The sequence below is a fragment of the Dermacentor silvarum genome, chromosome 8 (genome assembly GCF_013339745.2).
Source record: "Dermacentor silvarum isolate Dsil-2018 chromosome 8, BIME_Dsil_1.4, whole genome shotgun sequence".
Classification (NCBI taxonomy): domain Eukaryota; kingdom Metazoa; phylum Arthropoda; class Arachnida; order Ixodida; family Ixodidae; genus Dermacentor; species Dermacentor silvarum.
In genome coordinates, this window is record NC_051161.1 from 170,062,287 (window position 1) to 170,069,931 (window position 7,645).

Genomic DNA, 7,645 nt, shown 5'->3' on the forward strand with positions numbered 1-7,645 from the left:
AGGAGTAACGTTTCACGTGTAAGTAGCGCGAAAAAGCCTTCAATCGCTCGTCTATTGCTGTGCACTATCTCCGTCGAGGAGCGCTGTTGTACCTGAAATCTAGCTTTTAACTGGCAAATATAGGCTGAAACAAGCTTTTTTCTGCGTATGTTTGTGCGACAGGTTCCCGAAAGAGAAAACGCTGCGTGACGCATTGCAGCCTACTGTTCGCAGAGATGGCTGGGCGCCTATAAGATTCGGACTTTGAAGAGGGTTGTTTTGACAGGTCTGGTCAAACGACAAGGCTGCGACAGGGCAGCATTCCAACCATTTTTCCAGCGCTCCCCGCACATCTGCATAAAAAGCGAGTTCGTAACAAATGCTTGCTGTTCGTATATATTTTCGGTGCGCTTACATATGAGATTCGGCTTGTCGAGAGGAATTATTTACTACTTATTTATATAAAATGATACAGCTCTCAGACCTGGTGGTCGTCGTAGCTGCGTCTAACAAGTTGACTGTTTATAAGCGTGCATAAATATTGGCACGCAACTGTTTCGCGTCCAAGCAAGAAATAACTGACGCAACTGGTAAATAAAAAGTATTGCCAGTCACATGTTGTGTGTGTAACAACACGACATGTGCCTGGAGCAACAACAGTTCTTGTGGAGCCATAGGTATCCTATCTCGGCGTAATTTACCTTAGGTTGGATCGCGAATATTACTGTTTTTTGAGATCAAGTTGCTGATGCATGCCGTTGTGTTAAGTTATATGCAAATCAGAGTTCATACAAATTCGTCTATTGCGGACTCACGATCTTTACAAAATTTAATAGCCATTATTCGCAGTTACTGAACCGTGCGCCTTGAGAAGTGACATTATCAGCGTGCCTTTAATTTTGGGCATTGGTGCAATTTTTTGTTTTTGCGCATGCAGCCAAAAATATGTTTGTTTTGATGCGTTTGAATTTTATGTATGCCTGTTTGGTATTGCTTTCCTATAGTATACACTGTGATCTACGAGGTAGTTTTGCAATATTTTATTTATTTCTTCCACCATGTTGTTTTATGCTTATTTTTATCAAAATAGCCAGGACATAATAAAAATTTATTTACCACTTTACTGATTTCGCCTTGTACTTCATGTCACTTCGGTAATGTGCCAAGCTGATGCGCATAAAAGGCGTTACAGCTTCAGCCCACGTATTCTTGCATTAACAACTGCCTTGTGCATGTGTCGTTAACCTGACATGACAAAGATTACTGGGAATTCCTAATGACACAACTAGGCGACATGAAACGCTAGCGTCGCTAACTCAATGATACGACGGCCGCTTTCCACTTCTTTTACCCCTTCGTCACTTTCTTTCGTCACAAGTTTTTCAGCAAAATATCACTCTAAGTTCGCCTAATTCACTTCAATGTGCACTCATTATCGACTCAGTTCAATTGCGTAATCACTTTTAGACTGATAAATGTGGCTTTCTCATCATCATCAACTAACCCGGCACCGCTTGTTCTTACTCCTATCACCCAGCTAAACCCCTTTAATCCACCATTATTTACTCCTAATTCAACATTATTGCAGTCTTAATACACTTCATTTGCCTCTACATATTCATTCTTACTTCAGTTCACATGCCTAATTATTATTATATACTTAATAGTGGTTTTGCGCGCACTATCGCCTCTTATCCTAAGAGATCATTTCGTGTCAACAACACGATTTTGAAACGGCCTTGAGACAGACACCCCACCATGAGGTATGCATAAAAGGATGTTGCATTAAAAAACATCTGCGCTAAATAAATCATAGTAATTCTCTCGCTTTCATCATAAAATGCCACCTCGAAAGCGCACTGGTTACGCTACCAGCGCGCAAGTAGCGCTCGCTCTTGCCCGGAGCAAGATGGCCGCCAACCGGTTTCCCAGGCTTCAGCCGGTCGCATGGGCGCGCATAGGGGATCTCCACTCCAGAAGTTTTTTTTATAACCTCCTTGGAGGAGACCGATCCTCAGGTCACGTGGTTGCAAAAGTCACGTGACCAAGTAGGCTAGGCAATTGGGTATTTCTCTGCCTAAAATATAGGGAACGCCTAGGTACAACTGGTGCCCTTAAATATTCGAAAATGGCATAACTGTGGCTGCTGAGAAGGGATCTGTACTGTTCCTAAATAAACGCATAACTGTTTTGATGATCCAAATACAATCTCACTGGAGCAGTATTTTTTTTTTATTTGGGGTGTTGCTACGGCTTCCGCCGTGGCACCGGGGTCCAAACGCGAGGAGTATCCGCTTGCGCAAGAGCGGACGCTCGCATCGTCGGCGGCCGGACGACTTATAAGTCCTGATACAAAATGCAAAAAAAAAAAAAAAAAAACGTTTCAAAATTGAAAAAAAAAAAAATAGCCAAAGTGGGATTCGAACATACGCCCAGAAGACCGCACTAAAACCTGAACGGAGAGCTTTACACCGCTTGGCCATTCTAACAACACAAATAGCGAGGAACACGCAGCACTATTTATCCCATATGAGCTCAGTTTACGACATTTGTGGCATTACGGTATCTTTAGAAGCAATCGTTTTCGGTTATGTGCTACAGGAGTGTTGCGGAACAATAACAGCTATTCTTATTGCTCCGTGGCGTACACTGCAGCATGCAAAGAGCGATAGAGTGATTGTGTCGGCACGTCGTGCCACCATCGCCGTGCCACGTCGTGCATAAAAACTTGTCCAAAGCGGTCCTAGGCGTAGCGCTTTCACAGCTGTCCAACTCAGTGCGCAAGGCGGGCGGCGAACGTGGGCGACAGCATGCGAAGCGTACTCTAGGGCGGCATTGCCTATGGCGGCTTTGTTTTCCCTGTTCCTTGAAGCGGAGAATTCCCTGGAAAATGGCGTTTCGAGGTTACTTTCAACCGACCAATGAAAACGAGGATCAGTCTCCTGTGGATACGGAGGCCGTATCCACAGGAGACTGATCCTGTGGATACGGTCTAAATTTAGCAAACGGTTGTGCACACCGGAAGAGGCTATATATATCTGCAGGGTTGGGAAGGGGGCTAATAGTGCGCGGTGCTATTAAAAGGGGGAGTGGTTCCGTCGACCAAAGTGAATACGGGCTTGAAGTGATGGCTGAAGACCTGAGAAATGGCCGAAGAATTGGAGCAAGGCACACCATTGAGAATAAACGAAGAGGGCTTCTGATCCGGAGGAACAACTGCTTGCCAAAACTTGGCTGGATTTTCTTTCATGAAAGTGACCAGAGTATTGTTGAAGTAGAAATGTTCCGCCTCAGTGATTTTAGCATTTAGTGTAGCTTTTATAGGGACGTCAGTAGGCAGGTGCCATCGGGAGAAGGAAAGCTTCCGGTGTCTCTTAGTGCGGCGAATGAGCTGGATTATTTCTCGCGTGTAGCAAGGTGTTCGACCGCTGTGCTTTATACACCTGTAGGGGACGTAATGATGTATGCAATGTTTTACTGTGCCACAAAACATTACCAGCAGCCTGTCAACATCGCAAGAATTACTACTTGATAAGAAATCGTCAAACAATTAAGAAAGCATGTCGATAATAGTTGTCCGCACGGGAAAAATCAAGAACGTTTCTATAGGATGGCTTCTCAGGTGCGCATGCGACATGAAGCGTAATCAAAGCAGCTTTGTGATCAAATAGTCAATCGATGCCACTGCAGCTTTTGTGCGTCTATGAATACGAGGCCAGGATAGAGGCTTTTGGGTGGGTGTAACCATTTTGTGCTAGTTGTGTCTATGAATATGAGGTGCAGGATAAAGGCTTCGCGGGTGGGCGTGTTCACGGTGTGAGTCAAATAAAAAAAAATGTGCTGTGCTAATGGGGGAATCGCATATATAATGCCTTATATTGCGTCCAGTTGGATACAGTGATGGTGAGTCTATCCCAGACACATTAAAGTCTCGGGTAAAGTTCGGAGTAATGTGGCGACTTTCATTGATGTCTTGCACTGTGGAGTTCTTAAAATCTAGGAGTGTAAACGCATCATACGCGATAGATACCTTTGAGGATATGCGCAACCTTTTCCGCTTCTGGCATCGACTTTGCGACAAAGCGCGAGCACGTCTGAACGTACGTCACAGGACTCGGTTCCTTCTGCGCAGCATGACGAGCTTGTCGAACAGATCGATGAGGTTTTGCTTACATACCTCCCAGCTCGTAATTTTCTGTTCGTGGTTCAGAAACCACACTTATGCCGTTCGCTACTGCAGCGCCTCGTAGCAATGTATACGTGCCATAAGTGCAGATGCGCAATTACAGCTGTGACACTACTGATCCGACCATATTTGGTACCAATTGCACAGAATGCGAACACATTAAACAAAGAGGATGGAAAAGATTTGTCAGAATTTAAGGACATATACTAAGCAACTACATGTTAATCTATTATGCTATACTTACGAGGGCGGTCCGATAAGTACTTAACCTTCAAAAGAAAAACGAAAATTTTGGAATGGTGTCGCTTTGTCTCAACATAGTCCCCTTTCAGCTCTATAGACGTTTTCACGAGGGCGCTTCCGACGGTCTGGCGTAGAGAGCATGTGTCAGTGTTGCCTGTTCGGTCTGGACTGTGAGCTTGCCTTGCGCTTGCATTGCGGAGTGGTAGCTTTCCTTCGATGTTTCCGTTTATTTTTGTCACGAATGACTTATGCTCGTAAATAATGGCATATATACTCATCGAAAGGCTACAGGCCAGCACTATGCAGTTTATGGGTGCACAAACAACCAGCGGAAAATAACGATTTTGGGGATTAAGTGTGTCCACAACACAGCACTCCGCGAGACCACTGCAGCGATGTAGTATGTTCATGCTTCGCCGGTTTCCTGCATCAACTGAGGACTTGGCATTTCAGTCTAATCTGAAACAATGCACACATAAGTAAAATAACGCATTTTGGCAAACTCCTTTCGGCACATTTCCCAACAGGTTGCGAGAATTGTCAGCTCATCGATGCAATATTTTCTCATATATAGTGGCAGAGGCTACATTTGTTAGTCTTTCAAACACGACTTCATTACAGTGCCTAATACGGGGGTCACACGGCGCACTTTTGATCGTGATCGAGCCCGATATGGGTCAAATTACTTGGTCGCGATTGGCTTCTTTGCTCAATCTGCGGAAGGGAGCTAATCGCGGTCGAACATTCCGGTCAGATCGGTCTCGATCGCTATCAAAAGTGGCCGTGTGACACCGGTATAAGACAAATTGGAACACTCTGCGAGAGAACTAGTCCGTAAATACACTTCGCAACGATCTGGAAAACTCGTGTCCTATGGAAGATGTATGCAGACCCTGTGTCCACTAACACATTGTCTCTGCGTTCACACGCACCCTGCGCGGCCCTGCCCATAAAGGTAATTAACTTCAACGCGCTTTTCAACAGTGTGGTGCTGCATCGAGCTCACCCATCTTTGAGCGTTGGCTATGTGCTCGGGCAGCAAGAGAATGCAAAAACGGACCTATCAACCTCATCAGCGCGGCCTAGCACCAGTGCTAGAGTTCGGGAACCGTAATCGGCTAACAGTGCGTGGCGTAGAAACGCGCTAAATTAGCCCGCGCAAGTAAGAACATAAAAAACGGTATTCGCATGGGTACGCGGACAATAACGTCATGCTTGCAAGAATAACAGTTACGAAAAAAAAATTATTTGCACAGTCGATCAAGTGAAATACTTACGTGCGTGCAGTGACCGCTTCGATGACACTAAGCGCTTTTCACTCACGGTCAGTAGTGGTTTACAGTCATATGCATATGTATTTATTCGACAATTGTTAAGAATCGACATTACTTTATTATGAACATAGCACAGTGAGACGGTGTAAGGGAAACAAGAGAAAGAGCAGAGATGGCCCTAACGCTGCAATATTATTGGCTTATTTCGCTTCAGAGATAGTTCACACGAACAATTCTTGCCGTACGCCGTATCTTCAATACAAACTTCGCGCACGATCTACGTTAAGGTTCACCGTGGGCGAAGCTTGTTCCAAATTCAGACATTCGAAAGAAAAGCCATTTTGGGTAAACAAACGTAAAAAATAGGTAAACAAATATATCTTTATAACAAGTCCTGTTATAATCCCTATTGGCATTGACAGTATGTATAAATAAATAAATAAATAAATACTAAAAATAAAAATCGAGCACCTAGGCTGTATCAGTTGCGCTGGCATCTGTGATCACTGTCGCGCGTCGGTTCGCTGCAGGTACCGCGCTGCTCGATCGCACGCTTATGCTTTGACATTTGGTTATAAGCACCCTGCACCGCACCAGATCCAATAAATTTTGCATGATTGAGCTGTTCAGTTGCGTCGGAAGCGTATGGAGTAACCGCCGCATATCTACCAACCACTGCCACGCGTCGTCGGGCCGCCGGCGCCTGGTTCTAAGCATTGCCCGACAGCTACGTACGCGCCTGCTTTCGCTAATGAGGCAACCCTCAACCGCGAAACGTAATGGTGATCAGATTCAATCGACGATACTGTCACATGTGCCCAGCAATAACAATGAAATATACCGCTGATTAGCACGCCAGGTCTCGACGAAGCAGACGCGGCTGCCGCCGCTACCGACAACGAAACACCACATCCACTGGCTGGGCTTGCTGTTCCATGGCACACTACACTGAGCGCTCACGCGAGCACGTGAAACATGTAACAAGTCAAGCGGCACAAGACAAGCGAAACGGAAGAAAACAATCGAAATAATACGCGGCGAAGATCACACAACCCAAGTGCGGCCGGCCTGCTCTCGCAAGGCGCACAGTCCAAAATGGCTGCATAACATGTTCTGACGCTAGACGTCGCCCGTGTCGGCCAATGGCGCTGCTCAAACGTCGGTTTGTGAAAAGGTCTATACACTTGATCCAGCGATCCTGCAACTTCCAAGTAGGCTTCTGTGTCGGCGATAACTTCCTCATTCGACTGAAATTTTTGTCCCGCGAGTGACTTTTTCAAGTTGGGAAACAAGAAGAAATCACTCGGGGCCAAATCTGGATAATACGCTGGATGGGGCACCACTTCGTAGCCCAGTTCGACCAACTTGGCCGTGGCGACGGCGCAGGTGTGAGCTGGCGCGTTGTCATGGTGGAAGAGCACCTTTTTCTTCACCAAATGTGGCCGTTTTTTTCGCAATTCGGCGTAGTAGGGTCCTGTCACCGTTTTGCCTTTCTCAAGGTAGTCGACGAAGATCACACCTTGATAATCCCAGAAAATTGTGGCCATCACCTTTCCGGCCGATGCGACAGTCTTCGCCTTCTTCGGAGCAAGTTCTCCGGGTGCAGTCCACTGTTTCGACTGTTCTTTGGTCTCTGGTGTGTACCAGTGGATCCATGTTTCGTCGACGGCCACAAAACGACGCAGGAACTCCTTCGGATTACGCTTAAACACTGCTCTGAAGTGGTCTCACGGACGCGCTTGTCCGGAGTAAGCGAACGCGGCACCCATCGCGCCGACAGCTTTCTCATGCCCAAAATTTCATGCAGGATATGACCCACGCGGTCTCTTGAGATGCCTACTGTCTCAGCTATCTCGCGCACCTTCAGTCGGCGGTCTGCCAATACGAGGTCGTGGTTTTTTGCCACGTTATCGGCCGTGGAAGCTGTTTGCGAGGCTCATCAAAAACCGACGTGCGACCACGT